This window comes from Phoenix dactylifera, unplaced genomic scaffold, assembly GCF_009389715.1.
Source record: "Phoenix dactylifera cultivar Barhee BC4 unplaced genomic scaffold, palm_55x_up_171113_PBpolish2nd_filt_p 000587F, whole genome shotgun sequence".
NCBI lineage: Eukaryota > Viridiplantae > Streptophyta > Magnoliopsida > Arecales > Arecaceae > Phoenix > Phoenix dactylifera.
Genome location: NW_024067987.1, coordinates 250,550 through 269,526, shown reverse-complemented (window position 1 = coordinate 269,526; position 18,977 = coordinate 250,550).

Sequence of the window (18,977 nt, the reverse complement as noted above, 5' to 3'; positions counted from 1 at the left end):
TGAGTTCGCGTTGTGTCCATCATTCCGACCGTTCAAGTTTCTCTCACAAGGACGGACGCCACGTATCCATCTTTATGAAGCCAAATAATGGCCTAGTTAGCTGAAGTGGATATATGCTGTAAAAATCTTAATACATGTCTTCCCAAAGTTTTGGTCAATCCCTTTTTCCCTCCTTACCAAAAGAATTATTACAATTACTATATTCAATTTTAAAGCATGTCCACCATTGTATGGTGTGTTAGACATATGCACTACATGTTTGAAGAAAAGGAGAAGAGAATGCGAGAGTGGTATCGATTTGAATTTGAGAATTCAATATATTTGGGTCAATTTTTTTAAGAAACATGGTGCAAATGTTGGATAAATATGCAATGATTCAAAACGGAGATCGCACCCTTCTAGTTTGAAAGTAAAATTAGAGAAATAGATAGAATAATTTATTTGGGAGTTTTATGAAAACATTTGATCTAATTTGGAAAGGAGAAGAAAACATGCATGATAGTTAATGGTGATAAAAGGTTAATTAACACATTTTCTAAATAAATAGATGGAGTATTATTGGTATAAAAATTAAGAAATGGAACCAAAGGAGAATATTCTTTGATTTTGAAATTGTTAATTTTTGTATTTGGTATTAGATATAAAAAGACTATACGAATAACTATAAGTAAAAATTCTTACCATATAGAAGGGAGATAAAAGAATTAAGTATGATCCCATGGTAGAAGATACACCTTCAAAAAAGAGTTTCAAAATATTAACATATAATTGCTAAATGAAAGTGAAGCAAATTTTAAAAAATGGTAAAAGTATGATCCCATGGTTTTACAATTAAAACAAAAGCTTTTTATCTTGTCAAATCTACTTAATAAGATTAATCGTGAGGGTAAGCTTAATTAGAAAGCAAAAAACTACAATGTGGGAGGAAGAATTTTTTAAGGAAGAGAGAAATGATGTATATAAGCTTTGATAAAACGAGAGAATTATTATAAAATCAAAGGCAAGCATGGTTTAAATAATAGTCGAAAAGGTATTATCCTATATTTTTGTTAATTAGATTGTTGTCATGTCACATTAGGGGCTCTTTCACGTTCTGTAACTTGAGCTGTGCGAAGCTTAAGTTGCAAGTGTAAGCCAATCAGCTTGTTCGGAGGCATTCATTTGAATGATATCATGCAATAGAGGCTTGGGTTCCATTACAGAAATTTCACTCTTATGATATAATTTGCTTAGGTTCTTTAATCTTAGATGATTTCTTAAATGCCAATAATATACGAGAATGAAAATCCTTTTTTTTTTAACACAACTTTTGATAGATCTTCAAGACTAGTAAGAGATAAAAGAAGCGTGTTACATATAAGTGCATTAATATATGTTGAATAATCAAGTTAAATTATTAGTGGTAACTTGGATCAAAGCAAAATAGCAATGAATATATCAGCAATGACCTTGCTTTGAAGTGAAAAAATTAGCAAATGGATCAAAGTGAAATTTATAAACCCTTACCTTCACACATCATTTTGCCTTTCCTATTATGATGACAGAACTTTGATTGTATTTTACTGCTGAATATATAAAAAATTATCAATTTTGTAATATCAATTGATATTTAGAGTGTTAAAATGAAGGATCATAGTACTGATTTCTCCTATATACCGAATTGTTCCAAAGTCATAATTTGATTAGAAAAATTTTATTTCTTATGATAGGATTGGTTTATCTTTCAAGTTTATATTATCTTAATTTATTGCTTCTCTGCAACATGATGGAAGTAGTCTCACCACCATTCATATGTTTAACCATCAGAAATATATAAGTAGCACTCAACAATTCAATGAAGGCTATTTATTCAACATCTCCATTTCTAATGTTTGCCTAGCATCTGTAGCCTTTTGAACTGATTGGGTGCACCACATGAGTATAATAGGTTCCAATGTTAGGTATTAGGAAATTAATCATAGGGCTAAGGGTTATTAGATACAATGAAGGTTGTTGGATACAATAATCAAGGAATTTAACAAGGATTCTTTCTTCATGCATTGAGGTAGATTTGACTAAGAAGGCCCGTGTAGAGTCTTTTTTGATAATGATGATGATCTATTTATCAATTTTAGCCATTCATGGTGTTGTCAAGTTGCCATTAAGCATTATGGTGGTGTTGGGTAGCACAATAAATTTTGGAAGGAATATCCTTTTATTGTTGAGTAATAGATATGCTCGATGGAATAGAAGATATTTTAGATTTTTATTACAAAAATAAACTTGCTCTACTACTTTCTATATGTTTATAGAGTGGATAAGAGCAAAATTGTATAAATTGGAGGAAATAAAGACAAGCTATTCCTTAGTACAAATCTATTCTAGCAAAGTGGCGGAACAGAATTATACTATGCAAGCCTACTTATACCTCCACATGGCATAGGTTTCTATTTCATGGCCTTTTTTGGTATTTTACAAGAATATCTCCCCATTTAGGAGGACTTACTCTGCAACCAATTAGGTCCTACTACTCAATTCAAAATATATGCATGTCCTATGTCAAACTTTTTTGATGCTGAAACTACTAATAAACACAACATCAATCATGTAAGATACTTCACAAAAATTCTAATTGTATAGAATACTTTGTACTATACCATAATTTTATAGAGTTTTTATTTTACTTTTTAGTTACTAAAATAATTATTTTTGTTATTATTATGTAATATATTTTATTTAATGGGTTTAATTTGTGAATTATTTATTTTTGTTACCAATTTATATTTTATTTAATTTAAATTTTATAATTTAGTACCAAAGATTTTAACCTCCCCCTTGCATCATGGGGTGCTTCACTAATTTTTATTAGAATAATAAAAAAGGGAAAGTATATAGTTGCATTTTAATGGTTAGCCTTTCTAAATTGCCTTGTGCATTTCCTCGGAGCCGTTAGGCCCAAATGACTCAAACGGGTTGGGTGAGCCCAATGTAGGGTTGATCCAAGCCCAATTAAATTAAACGGACCAATTAGTCCTAATTGATGTTGGATCTGAACCCGACCAAGCCTGAATGAACTCAAATCAAGCAAATTGGGCCAAATTAAACCCAATTGAGTTGGATTAGATCCAGCAGACCCAATTGAATATTGAACAGGCCCAATTTAAGCCCAATTAAATTGGCAGAAGGCCAAATTGGCTAGAAAAAGTGGACTTAACCACAAAATCAGGCCCAATCTTTCCCATAAGAAACCCAATTAGGCCTGGTAGACTCAAATTTACTTTAATTGGGTTAAAATTTATGATAATAGAGGATAATGTGGGTCTTATAATATGGTCCTAGGAATTAAAGACTTGTCGTCCGGACTAAAAGGATTGATAACAACTTATTGTAAGTAACCTGTCCTAATCCTGTTATGGATCATGTCATGTTATTAATGTTTTCCTAAGCATTTATTTTAAGTATATATGTTTCATGCATGATATGTTACAATGCATAAGTAACTTGCATGATCTCAGAAGCTATGGCTATGTATGCAACATGATGATACTGATAGTTTAATCATGCATGTAAGTTTATAAAGTCTTAGCTAGCCCAGAGGCACTATAATGGGCTCAAAGATGCTACTGAGAATGACTGAGCCGCCAGTGGCTGAATAGTAACTGAGCTGCCCCGCCAGTGGCTGAATAGTAACTGAGCTGCCCCGCCAGTGGCTGAGTTGGAATTGGGCCTGCCCCGCCAGTGGCTGAATAGTAACTGAGCTTGTCCCGCCAGTGGCTGAATAGTAACTGAGCCTGCCCCGCCAGTGGCTGAATAGTAACTGAGCTGGCCCCGCCAGTGGTCGAGTCTGACTTCACAGTAGCATCCGAGAGAAAAAGGACCACGGCATGCCGGGGGTCACGGTTTCATATACATATATTATGAAAATTTTGTGATTTGCACTACTGCTTTGTTTAAATTGCATACATATTATGCCATGATGATTATTAGATAAACATGCATGTCAGCTTCTCAAACCCTGATTTACATGTTTAGCCTACTGGTTGATCCGGTGGGACTATGCAGGATTACTTACTGAGCCGTGTAGCTCACATCTGTTTATGCTTCGTTTTCTTTCAGATCCTCATCAGTGATCGCCATCAGATATGTTTTTATTTTGTTACAGAGCTTCATATTTTTTTGGAGAAGCTTATATACTTTTATACATTTGAATAGCATAGAAGTTCTGTATTTTTGGTTTCAAACTTGAAGGTTGTACCGCAAAACTTCTAATATATATATATAAGTTTGAATCCTTTTGGCTACCTGTTACCCCTGTATGAGGCTGCGTGCTACTGTGGGCGATAGTCGGCAATAGCACGGCCGTGTCACGGATCCGGATCCGGGGCGTGACATCTAGTGGTATCAGAGCCGCGTAGCTAGACATACATAGGGTGTTGTTGAACCAAATAATTAGATAGCATACACCTAATATTTAAGAAGTCCCACCATGATACAATTTAATTAGTTGATATCTGATGCTTATTAATGTCAAACTAATTTGGTGTTGATATGTTGGACATGTCTCCATGAGACGTAATGTGGCCCGCATACATTTTTTTTTTGTCATATAATTATGGGTGGTAGGTTATGATAACTACCCATTATCTCTATTTATGACTAAGATAGATTTCTTGAAGGAAGCTAACAAGGTTTTGGTTATCTAATAAGGGTCCCTAGCCTAGCTTATTCAAGCCTGTGATATTCCATTGGTTTTATGGATTTTATGAAGGCATAATTTAAAAGACTCTTTACTCTTACGGTTTTCTTGTGGGTTTGCATAGAGAGTGAGAAACTCTGATCAAATACTTGAACAATCATGGTTGCTACACAAAAATATTTTGCTTGTGATATTAAAGCCACCTTCTTGTCTTATTATTTAGCATTTAGATCTTAATCATATGCGATCTTGACATTACACAGTTGATTTTTGTATACCATACTTGTACGTTTATTCGGACATAGTAGAGATTTTACAAACAATGTTATGGAACATCCTTCAAGTATGATTTTTTGTATTGGTTATGTGAAAATAAAAATTAAATAAAAGGGAGAAAGGTGAAGAGAGAATGGACGAGACACTAGCCATGGATCTCTTGCCATCTTCCTTGATTCTCGTTTGATTTCAATTAATCTCTCTATGGGCCTCAGAATGTATAGAATAAACATCTATAAACAATCAGCATATGAGATAAGAGAACAGAAAGAAGGTAATCCTCAAACTCCCATGTGATCAACATTATAGGCAGAGCCAGCCTCTAAAGTTTGAACAAATATGACAGTCATTGATATAGAAAAAGATTTTTTTTTTACATCATTGTTCTCAAAAGAGGTCACTTTCGCATTCTAAACTTACAAAACAAACTGTCTCAACCCATGGCCATTTGTTTGTTGAGGCTTGGGATATTCAGAGGCTCTCCAACTGGTTATTATATAGGGCATTACAGAAAGTGACCAGCTAACTTTAGTCTTGATCCTTTCTAGACTTGGACAGTTAGGCCTATTGTAAAAGATATCCACAGACTTCAAAAAAAATTTAAAGAATATATATATATATATATATATATATATATATATATATATATATATATATATATATATATATATATGTATGTATGTATGTATGTATGTGTGTATATATGTGTGTGTGTGTGTGTATACACACACACACACACACACACACTGCATTTGGTTGATCTTCCTATATTTTAAGATTTGATTTAATAACCCTTTATCCCTTTTAATTAAATGATCGAACCAAATTAGATCAATTGGGTTCATTTTGGTTTACTATGGTTCCCATGTAATTGGTCAAACTGGATTTAACTAGTCTAATTTAGGACTACAATATAGATTAATTTGCATCTATTTGCATAATACTTGATTAATTATATCTGATTAGACTAAAATAGACATATTATTGATTTAATTTAGCTGCAGTTGGTGTGAACCAATCTAGCTTGGGTTCATATGAACTATAAAAAAGGGTTAATCTATAACATAATAAAGAAGATAGGGAAATGCAAATTATTTTTGAAGATTTGTTTATAAATTTTAATTTACAATTAAGGACAGCAAGAGCCTACACGTAACAACATGTTTGTTTTGCATGTTATATGATTAATTAATTTATTCAACATTTGATGACTTGATAATTTATTTATAATATAAGGTTTTGAGATATCATAGGCTTAGGAGTAGCCATAGCATCTTAAGGCCCTGTTTGGGGGAGCTTTTGGAGGGCCAAAAAGCACTTTCTGGCCCTCCAAAAGTACTTTTAGATGAAAAACTGTGTTTGGTAAATTTTTCAAAAAGCTGTTTCAGCTTTTACAGGAAGCTGAAAACAGCTTTTGGGAGGAAGCTCTAATTTGGAGCTTTTAGGAGGAAGCTGTTTCAGCTTTTTCGAAAAGCTGTATTTTTGACAAAAATGCCCATATTAAAATAACATAATTACATAGTTTGTCCCTTTATAAACCTAAAAATCTGCTGGAGCCAAGAACCCTAGCCGTCAGACTCCCTTCCGTAAGAAAAGGTATTTTTCTTTTCAATTTTTGTATGCATCTCTTGAACCACATTTTAGAAGAAAAATTTTTTTAATCATTTTCCATCCATTCCAAAATCAATCTATTTTTTTTTTTATCATCAACCTCGCGGCCCATGCTGAGGTCCTCCTCGAGCATGGACCACGAAGAAGAGCCCCTGGACCGTGAGAAATTATGGAAAATTATTTTATACTAATAATTATAATATTTTATACCTTTATTTTTGTATTATACTATAAATATAATATAATATTATATTATATCATAATACATTAATATGTTTGTTAAATAATTTAATATTATGTTATATTATGAAAAAATAATTTATACTAATAATTATAATATTTTATACCTTTATTTTTGTATTATACTATAAATATAATATCATATTATATTATATCATAATACATTAAAATGTTATGTTAAATAATTTAATATTATGTTATATTATGAAAAATTAATTTATACTAATAATTATAATATTTTATACCTTTATTTTTGTATTATACTATAAATATAATATCATATTATATTATATCATAATACATTAATATGTTATGTTAAATAATTTAATATTATGTTATATTATGAAAAATTAATTTATACTAATAATTATAATATTCTATACCTTTATTATTGTATTATACTATAAATATTATATTATATTACATTACATTATAATACGTTAATATGTTATTTTAAATAATTTAATATTATGTTATATTATGAAAAATTAATTTATAATAATAACTATAATATTTTATACCTTTATTATTGTATTATACTATAAATATTGTATTATATTACATTACATTATAATACATTAATATGTTATTTTAAATAATTTAATATTATGTTATATTATGAGAAATTAATTTATACTAATAATTATAATATTTTATACTTTTATTATTGTATTATACTATAAATATAATATATATTATATTATATCATAATACATTAATATGTTATGTTAAATAATTTAATATTATGTTATATTACCAAATATTAATTTACTCTAATAATTATATTACTATTATGCTATATTAACATAATATTATTTTATATTACAATAATATTATACTATATCGTATATTTATGTATTAATTTATGTTATGTTTTATTATGTTCTATTGTATAATACTATGCAATGTCCTTTATGGTAATTTTGTCATACAAAAGTACTTTTTCAGTTTGTTTACCAAACACAAAACAAAGTACCACAGCACTTTACGAATATAGTTACCAAACAGCAAACAGCTTTTTATAACAGCTCTACTTCAGACAGCTCTACTGCCAACAGCTCCCCCAAACAGGGCCTAAGTCATTATGATATATGATGAATTATATTTCACTAATGTGATTATTTAATGGCATGGTTACCCAACCCTACAACAAGGTAGCTATTTTGGTCTGTTTGGGGGAGCTTTTGGAGGGCCAAAAAGCACTTTCTGGCCCTCCAAAAGTACTTTTAGATGAAAAACTGTGTTTAGTAAATTTTTCAAAAAGCTGTTTCAGCTTTTGCGGGAAGCTGAAAACAGCTTTTGGGAGGAAGCTCTAATTTGGAGCTTTTGGGAGGAAGCTGTTTCAGCTTTTTCGGAAAGCTGTATTTTTGACAAAAATGCCCATATTAAAATAACATAATTACATAGTTTGTCCCTTTATAAACCTAAAAATCTGCTGGAGCCAAGAACCCTAGCCGTCAGACTCCCTTCCGTAAGAAAAGGTATTTTTCTTTTCAATTTTTGTATGCATCTCTTGAACCACATTTTAGAAGAAATTTTTTTTAATCATTTTCCATACATTCCAAAATCAATCTATTTTTTTTTATCATCAACCTCGCGGCCCATGCTGAGGTCCTCCTCGAGCGTGGACCACGAAGAAGAGCCCCTGGACTGCGAGAAATTATGAAAAATTATTTTATACTAATAATTATAATATTTTATACCTTTATTTTTGTATTATACTATAAATATAATATAATATTATATTATATCATAATACATTAATATGTTTGTTAAATAATTTAATATTATGTTATATTATGAAAAAATAATTTATACTAATAATTATAATATTTTATACCTTTATTTTTGTATTATACTATAAATATAATATCATATTATATTATATCATAATACATTAATATGTTATGTTAAATAATTTAATATTATGTTATATTATGAAAAAATAATTTATACTAATAATTATAATATTTTATACCTTTATTTTTGTATTATACTATAAATATAATATCATATTATATTATATCATAATACATTAATATGTTATGTTAAATAATTTAATATTATGTTATATTATGGAAAATTAATTTATACTAATAATTATAATATTCTATACCTTTATTATTGTATTATACTATAAATATTATATTATATTACATTACATTATAATACGTTAATATGTTATTTTAAATAATTTAATATTATGTTATATTATGAAAAATTAATTTATAATAATAACTATAATATTTTATACCTTTATTATTGTATTATACTATAAATATTGTATTATATTACATTACATTATAATACATTAATATGTTATTTTAAATAATTTAATATTATGTTATATTATGAGAAATTAATTTATACTAATAATTATAATATTTTATACTTTTATTATTGTATTATACTATAAATATAATATATATTATATTATATCATAATACATTAATATGTTATGTTAAATAATTTAATATTATGTTATATTACCAAATATTAATTTACTCTAATAATTATATTACTATTATGCTATATTAACATAATATTATTTTATATTACAATAATATTATACTATATCGTATATTTATGTATTAATTTATGTTATGTTTTATTATGTTCTATTGTATAATACTATGCAATGTCCTTTATGGTAATTTTGTCATACAAAAGTACTTTTTCAGTTTGTTTACCAAACATAAAACAAAGTACCACAGCACTTTACGAATATAGTTACCAAACAGCAAACAGCTTTTTATAACAGCTCTACTTCAGACAGCTCTACTTCCAACAGCTCTACTGCCAACAGCTCCCCCAAACAGGGCCTTAATTGGATTAAGAGAGTAAACTAGATATCAAAATAGAAATTTTTCTAGGCCCACAGGTATGGAATATTTCATTTTGGTTTTTGTGTTTGCTAGTCTTATTGATAAAGAATTAAGTAAATTCTATGCATGCTTGCAACCTCCACCCACATGAAGATTTAGAATTTACTATTGAATTTAAAAATTGGTTAATTCAAATTAGGTTTATGTTTCATGGCATTGATATATGTTTATCTTTGGTTATTGTAGTTAATTTTACAACTATTTTTCTTAATGATTCACCTTGTATTCTAATATTGTTGGGTGATAATTGTTTTGATTGAAAGAATAAGATTCTCTTGACTCTGGGATGTACAGATTTGGATTTAGCTCTCCATATGGATGAACAACCCATCTCTATAGAATCAAGTATGCTAAATGAGAGGGCTACTTATAAGGGGTGGGAGCCATTTGATCACTTAAGTCTTATGCTCATTGAGTCCCATGTGATTAAGAGAAGTAAGGGTTCAATCCCAAAATATGATAAGGTCAGAGGCTGCATAAAAACTATGGAGGAACAATTTCTAAACTCTGACAAAGCATTAGCTAGCACCCTTGATGAAGAAGTTTTCAAGCATGACACATGACAAAAGTAGGAGTGCGTGAGGGCACATTATGAAAATAAGGGATATTGTTGCTCAATTAAAGTCCCTAGAGGTTGAGATTTCTGAGTCTCTCATGCATTTCATTCTCAACTCTCTCCCTATAGAATATGGACCATTTAGAATATCTTATAACATATATAAGAAAAGATAATAACTAGCTGACCATATGTGTGTACGAAGAGGAGAGGTTGAAGCATGAGATATCTGAGACTACTCATTATGTGAATCATACTAAAGCAAATGCTAAGAAAGGCAAAGGTGTTCCTTGATAGAAGAAAACGGATGTACAAATGAAGCAAGTTAGCGATAAGGATAAATGCCACTTCTATAATAAAAAGGGATACTTTAAAAAGGTTTGTTTCAAATATAAAAAATGACTTGAAAAGAAAAGTAATCTCACATTTATGTACTATAAATCTTCGGATAATACTGCTTAAGGATTAATTCAGCTACTACAATTCATATTGCTAATAATGTGCATGGCTTTCTAAACCTAAGGAAACTAGTGGTAAGTAAACAAGGCATCTATTCAGAAAATCTGATGCATTCACATGTGAAAGTTGTGGGGACTTATAAATTAGTTTTAAAATTTGGTTTTGAATTAGACATTGTAAACACCTTTTATGATCCATCATTTTCTAGAAATTTGGTTTCTATTTCAAAATTGACGTGTATTGGATTTGAATTTAATTTCATGGTTCAATTGTGGATCTTTTAAAAGATAAAAATATTGTTGGATCCCACTTATGAATTTAGTCCTTTAACCCTACATAGCAATGAAGTTGGTGTTAATGCTGTACTATTAATGAATGCTTCTCTAAATTTTGGCATAAGAGATTGAGACATATTTCTATTGAAAGAATTAAAAGGTTAATAGATGGTGGAGTCCTAAAAGCTTTGACTTTGCTGACTTTGATATTTGTGTGGACTACATAAAGAAAAAGCAAACCAACAAGACCGCTAAGGATGCCGAAAGTTGTATTGAGCTTCTTGAGATCATACAACAGATATTTGTGGATCATTTCCTACCCCATATCTAAATAGTTAGAGATATTTTATTTTATTCATTGATGACCATTCAAGGTAGATGTATCTCTATCTCTTAGTTGATAAAGCAAAAGCACTTGATGCTTTTAAGATTTTCAAAGTGAGAAGGATAGCTGCATAGTTTGCAAGCTAAAAAATGTATATATAGACTAAAATAGGCTTCTCATCGATGGTTTATAAAGTTTCACAATATTATTTCTTCACATGGTTTTATAGAGAACATTGTTGATTGATGTATATATCTTAAGATTAGCTGGAGCAAATAAATTTTCTTAAGATTATACTTATTGCATGAGATCAAATATTTTCTTAACTGAAACTTTGATATGAAGGACATGGGTGAAGCTACTTATGTCATTGGCAGAGAAATTCATCAAGATAGAGCCTAAAAAATATTAGGACTATCTCAAAAAGCCTACATTAAAAAGATTTTATAAAAGTTTAGGATGAAAGAATGTTCATCTATTGCAACACCCATTGTACAAGGAGATAAATTCAGTTTGAATTAATATCCCTAAAACACATCGAAATGAGAATAGATGAAAAACATCCCTTATGCTTTCGCAGTAGAGAGTCTCATATATGCACAGATCTGCACTAGGCCAGATATTGGATATGTAATAGGAATAGTGGGTATATACCAATGTAATTCAGGTATAGGCATATGAGGTATTTAGAAGGAACTAAGAACTTCAAGCTTACATATAAACATTCCGACCTCTTGTAAGTGATTAGATATTCAGATTCAGATTTTGCTGGATATATAGATACAAGAAAGTCTACTCAAGATACATCTTTTTTCTTATTGAAGGTGTTGTATCTTCGAGAAGCATAAAATAAACTATTCTTGCATCATCCACTATGGAGATAGAATTTATTGCATGCTATGAAGTTACATCACAAGTAATATGGTTAAAACATTTCATATCTAGCTTAAAAGTTGTGATTCTATTGCTAGGCCATTGATGATTTTCTACGATAATTTAGTTGCAGTTTTTTTCTCTAAGAATAACAAAAGTGAAAGCCAAAGTAAACACATTGACATAAAGTATTTAGTTGTCAGAGAGAATGTTAAAAAGCAAGAAGTGATTATTGGGCACATAAGCATTGAATTAATGATCGATGATCCTATGACTAAAGATTTGCGGACTAAGTTGTTCAGGGATTATATATATCATATGGGCTTTTTGGCTCATTTTAAATAATTATTTTTGATTCTCTGAATATTATGTATGCTTATAAACATATATGGTTAATTAATGATATGATGTCTATTGTGTAAATGAAGTAATTAAGTAAATTATAAAATCCTCATTGAGGTTTATATTTGTTACGGGGGAACTAAGCCGCCATGCCCCACGTGACCGGCACGCGCGCCCAGGAAGACTACGGCTGCCCTTTGATCCAGCAATCCGACCCCGAGTCGGACATCCTCGGCTCCGCAGCCCGACCCCGAGTCGGCTGCCCTTTGATCCAGCGCTCCGACCCCGAGTCGGACGTCCTCGGCTCCGCAGCCCGACCCCGAGTCGGCTGCCCTTTGATCCAGCAATCCGACCCCGAGTCGGATATCCTCGGCTCCGCAGCCCGACCCCGAGTCGGCTGCCCCTTGATCCAGCGATCCGACCCCGAGTCGGATATCCTCGGCTCCGCAGCCCGACCCCGAGTCGGCTGCCCCTTGATCCAGCGCTCCGACCCCGAGTCGGAGATCTCTTGATAACGACAGGCTATTCCCCAGAGGCACGCCGCGGCCTCCTGCTCCACTACTCCCTGCAACGGCTGTATCCGATGCTGCTCCACGATCTCCTGCATCAGCCGTACAAAGCGGAGCCCCACTATGCCCTGACGTGGCCGTACCCGGTGCTGCTCCACGACGCCCTGTAACGGCCATGTCAGTGGCCACACCATCGTGCCCCACGATAACGAACCCCCCTGAGAGACCCCCCAGCCAGGTATATATGCGGCTGGGGGGAGAAAGGGGGGGTGAGCAATATCTCCCAGAGCACTCTCTTACTTGCGATTATCACCTCTCCTCCTCCTCCAATCTCCTCTGACTTGACCGTCGGAGGGCCATCACCACCCTGGTGGTGGTGCAAGGCTTGTTTGCAGGTTTCTTGGCGGAAGGTGGAGCGCAACCAACACCAACCAAGACAACTCAGACGGAACCCCGTTCACACCGCAGTGCCAATCGTTCTCGGTTTGGACCACCAGCAACAGTTGGCGCTAGAGGAAGGGCCGAATCTTAGAACGATCGTAATGGCACGGCGAGGTGGTCGTGGAGCTTCCAATGCTTCCGGTCGCGGAGCCTCTCGCGCCTCCGGCCGGGAGGCTGCTGCGTCCCCAACGCACTCTCAGCAGCACTCCACCGCCCCTTCTCCCATTCAGACGGTCGAAGCTGCTCAGTTCGACCAGCTAGCCCAGCAGGTTCGCACCCTCGCGGAGGCAGTGCAGAATCTGCAGGGTGTGATCTCTCGGGTGCCGCAACGGGCTCAGGAGCCGCTGCCCCCCGAGCACTCGCCTCTTCCTCACAACCCGCTCTCCTTCCTCTCCCATGGAGAGGAGCGCCGGCGCGAGGAGGATTCTCGAGTGCGGTCCATTCTGCCAGGACCTTCTCATCGGAGCTGTGCGGGGTACGAGAGGCGGACCCGGGCGCGTTCTCAGACACCCCAGTCCTCGAGGGGCCCGCACTCCAGTCGGTCCCCCTCGCGCCGCTCCTTGTCCCCCACCCACCGGTCGCGCTCCCTGGACCGGCGGGTGGACGATCTCCACAGACAGCTCCAGGTCCTGAAGGGCCACTCCAAAGATCCCTTCGCTGACTTGGAGATCTCCTCCCAGCCGGCGCTTGCCTCGAGGATCCTGCGGACCCCGAACCCGCCGGGGTTCAAAATGCCGGCGATCGAACCCTACGACGGGGCGGCGGACCTGCGGGACCACGTGGAGAGTTTCAGGACTCTTATGCTCCTCCATGGAGCATCGGATCCGCTCCTCTGCAAGGCCTTCCCGGCGACCCTCCGTGGCCCGGCAAGGGCATGGTTCGCCGGCCTGGAGGCTAACTCCATCCAGTCCTTCGACCAGTTCACCCGCTTCTTCATCAGCCATTTCGCCGTCAGTAGCAGGCGGCGACTGGTCTCCGACTTCCTCTTTGATGTCCGGCAAAACGAGGGAGAAAGCCTGCGGGATTATCTCACCCGCTTCAACAAGGCTACACTGGAGGTCCGGAACCTGAGCCAGGAAGCGGCACTCTCAGCCCTGAAGCGTGGCTTCCGGAAGGGCAGACTCACCTTCTCCCTGGACAAACGCCTGCCGCGGAGCTTCCCGGAGCTGTTATCTCGGGCAAACCAGTATGCAGACGCCGAGGAGGCAGCCTCCCACCGGAACAAGGAGGCCGCCGAGGCCCCTCTAAAGCCCGAGAAGAAAAGGCGAAAAGAGGCACCCCAGAGGAGGAGCCCGACGCCTCAACGCCGGCGCAGAAGCCCGTCACCAGCAAGGAACCACGGCGCCACACGCCCTCGTTCTCCGCACCGACGCTTCAACCGGTACACCCCACTCCTGGCCCCCCGGGCCCAGATCCTCATGGAGGTCAAGGGGCGGGAGGACCTCCCGGTCCCGAGGCAGATGAAGAAGATCCCTGGGAGGAGGCCTTCTCGGGCATACTGTGAGTACCACCGAGACCACGGCCACGATACCGAAGACTGCTTCCAGCTTCGGGACGAGATCGAGGCTCTCATTCGCCGAGGGCGTCTCGGTCGATATGTAAACGACCGACGTCCCCCGGCAGACCCGCGTCCGGCCGACCCGGCCCCTCAGGAGCCTCGGGAGCAGAATCGACCCGTTGCGGGAGTGATCCACACCATCACTGGGGGCTGCTCTCGGCCCGTGAGGAACGCAGGGGGCTCGGCGGAAGCATCAGGAGTGGCCGTCGCGAAGAGGCAGCGGGTCGGAAATATAATCGCTTTTTGTGATGAAGATGTAAAGGGGGTTCAGACTCCCCACGATGACGCCATGGTGATCTCTCTCACTATGGCGAACTATGATGTAAGGCGTGTTCTTGTGGATAGTGGAAGCTCAGCTGATATTTTGTATTACGAGGCCTTCCAAAAGATGAGCTTGTCCCGACAATTGTTGCACAAAACATCCACCCCCCTCATAGGATTCACTGGAGACGCTATCTCGGCCGAAGGTGTCATTGAGCTGCCTGTGACTGCGGGCGTTGCACCCGCAGAAGCCACGGTGCGACTCGGGTTCTTGGTCGTCCGTGTCCCCTCGGCCTACAACGCTATCCTCGGACGACCCGGACTGAACGCCCTTCGCGCGGTGGTTTCTACCTACCATTTGCTCATGCGGTTCCCCACGGCGGCCGGGATTGGAGAGGTCCGAGGTGACCAACCAACCGCACGGCAGTGTTTCCTAGCAACTCTCAAAGGGAAGAAGCCCATGGAGGCCCTAAGCGTCGAGTCCCTTGACGCCAGAGACGAAGTGGTCTTGCGGCACGGGGAGCCGGCCGAGGGCGTAATCGAAGTTCCCCTCGAAGAAGGCCGCCCGGACCGTACGGTCCGGGTCGGTGCCAACCTCGACTTGGAAGCTCGGCTCCGGTTAGTGGAATTCCTCCGAGCCAATGCTGATGTGTTTGCCTGGTCGGCGGCCGATGTACCTGGGATCAACCCGGAGGTCATTTCTCACGCCCTCAACGTCGACCCGACCCACCGACCAGTAAAGCAAAAGAAGAGACACTGTGCCCCGGATCGGATCCGGGTGGTCGACCAGGAGGTAGACAAACTCTTGGAGGCAGGTTTCATAAGGGAAGTGAGCTACCCCGAGTGGCTGGCAAACGTCGTACTTGTCCGGAAGGCGAGCGGGAAGTGGAGGATGTGCGTCGACTACACCGACCTGAACAAGGCGTGCCCCAAGGATAGCTTTCCGCTTCCGCGAATAGACCAACTGGTCGACGCGACTTCCGGATATCAGCTGCTGTCTTTCATGGACGCCTTCTCCGGCTACAACCAAATAATGATGGCTCCACAGGACGAGGAGAAAACGGCCTTCATAACAGACAGGGGGCTGTACTGTTACAAGGTAATGCCCTTCGGTCTGAAGAACGCTGGCGCTACTTACCAGCGCCTCGTCAATAAAATCTTCAAGGAGCAGATCGGCCGGAACATGGAGGTGTACGTGGACGATATGCTGGTAAAGAGCCGCCATGCGGATCAGCACATTGCGGATCTGGAGGAGACCTTCGCCACCTTGCGGAAGTTTCGTATGAAGCTAAACCCAGCGAAGTGCGCCTTTGGTGCTTCGGCCAGGAGGTTCCTCGGCTTCATTGTCAACCAGCGGGGGATCGAGGCCAACCCGGACAAAATCAAGGCCATCCAAGATATGTCCCCTCCGACCAAAGTGAAGGAGGTTCAGGAGCTCGCTGGAAGGGTCGCCGCGCTCGGACGATTTGTGGCAAAATCGGCCGAACGCTGCCAACCGTTCTTCAAGGTGTTGAAGCGCCCGAAAGACTTCCTCTGGACGGCTGAATGTCAAGTGGCGTTCGACCAGCTCAAGGAGTACATGGCGTCTCCTCCCCTGCTGTCCAAGCCGCAAGAGGGGGAGATGCTCTACCTTTACCTGGCGGTCTCCCCAACCGCAGTCAGCGCAGTACTGGTTCGGGAAGAGGCAAAACTTCAGAAGCCCGTGTACTACACCAGCCGAGTCCTCCGGGATGCCGAGACGCGGTACACGAAGGCTGAAAAGATCGCCTTCGCGCTGCTGACTGCGACCAGGAGGCTTCGCCCCTATTTCCAGGCTCATTCTGTCACCCTTTTGACCGATCAACCACTGCGGCAGATCCTCAGCAATCCTGAGAATGCGGGACGGCTGGTGAAGTGGGCAGTAGAACTTGGTGAGTTCGACATCCGCTACCAGCCCCGGCCCGCCATCAAGGCCCAGGTGCTCGCGGACTTTCTCGCTGAGTGCACTGTGCAGGAGGCGGAACCTAGGCCGCCGGAAACACCCAGCCTCGATCTCCCGATCTGGACGCTCCACATTGACGGGTCGTCGAACCCTGAAGGTGGAGGGGCTGGGCTGGTCCTTACCAATCCCGATGGAGTGATAGCCGAGTATGCCTTGAGGTTCGGATTTCCAGTGACCAACAATGAGGCGGAGTACGAGGCCCTAGTCACGGGACTCAAACTCGCCAAGGAGCTCGGCATCCGGCGTCTGAAGGTCTTCACCGACTCCCAGCTGGTGGTCGGGCAGGTTCGAGGGGAGTTCGAGGCACGGAGCCCGACCATGCAGAGCTACGTCCGGAAGGTGCAAGCACTCATTCCCGACCTCGGCAGTATTGACATTCAGCAGGTCCCAAGGAGCGAAAATGCTAGGGCCGACAGGTTGTCCCGCTTGGTGGGCGCTGAGGCACACAACTTGTCAAGGGCGATATACCTGGAGACCCTAGATGCCCCGAGCATCGGCGAGGCTGAAGCGGTAATGGCAATTGATCCGGAACCATCTTGGATGGACCCGCTTGTAGCTTACCTCGCCGAAGGGATCCTCCCCGAAGATGAAGATCAAGCTCGGCGACTTGTTATGAAGTCCGCCCACTACGTACTCTACGAAGGGAGGCTGTATCGGACCTCGTTCACCGCCCCCCTCTTAAGGTGCCTCCGCCCTTCGGAAGCGGCTTACGCCCTCAGCGAAGTCCACGAAGGCATCTGCGGATCGCACCTGGGGGCTAGGTCCCTGGCACATAAGATCATGAGGCAAGGCTACTATTGGCTGACCTTATTGGAAGACTCAAAGGATCACGTACGGAAATGCGACGCCTGCCAGCGCCACGCCAACATCCAGAGAGTCCCCTCTGTTCCCTTGGCGCCAATCACCGCCCCCTGGCCCTTTGCACAGTGGGGAATGGATATCCTCGGACCATTCCCCATCGCTTCGGCCCAGCGGAAATTTTTGATTGTCGCCATCGACTACTTCACCAAGTGGGTGGAGGCAGAGCCACTGGCCACCATCACGGAGGCGCAAGTCCGGAAGTTCGTAAAGAAGAACATCATTGTCCGATTTGGGGTACCTCGGGTCCTCATCTCGGATAACGGTCGACAGTTTGATAACAAGCATTTCCGAGACTTCTGCGAGGAGTTCGGGATCGAACATCGGTTCACGTCCGTGTCGCATCCCCAAACCAACGGCGAGGCCGAGGTCACAAATCGGACAATCCTCCAAGGTATCAAAGCGCGGATCGGACGGACGGGGCAAGCTTGGGTCGAGGAACTCGAGAATGTCCTTTGGGCGTATCGGACCACGCATCGGACTCCTACCGGGGAGACGCCTTTCAGCCTAACCTATGGCACGGAAGCCGTTGTCCCCGTAGAGCTCGGACTTCCCTCACCTCGGGTAGCCGCACACCGACCCGAGGCCAACTCGGAGCAACTCCGAGGGAACCTGGATCTCTTGGAAGAAGCAAGGGAAATGGCGCAGGTTCGGATGGCAATGTATCAGCGGAGGGTGGCCCGATATTACAACTCCAAAGTCCGACCGAAGCTTTTCAGAATTGGAGATCTGGTGCTGAGGCGAGCTAAGGCATCTCAACCTACGGAAGGTGGGAAGCTAGCGCCGAATTGGGAAGGCCCGTATAAAGTTCGTTGGGTAAACCGACCTGGCTCCTACCAGTTGGAAACCCTA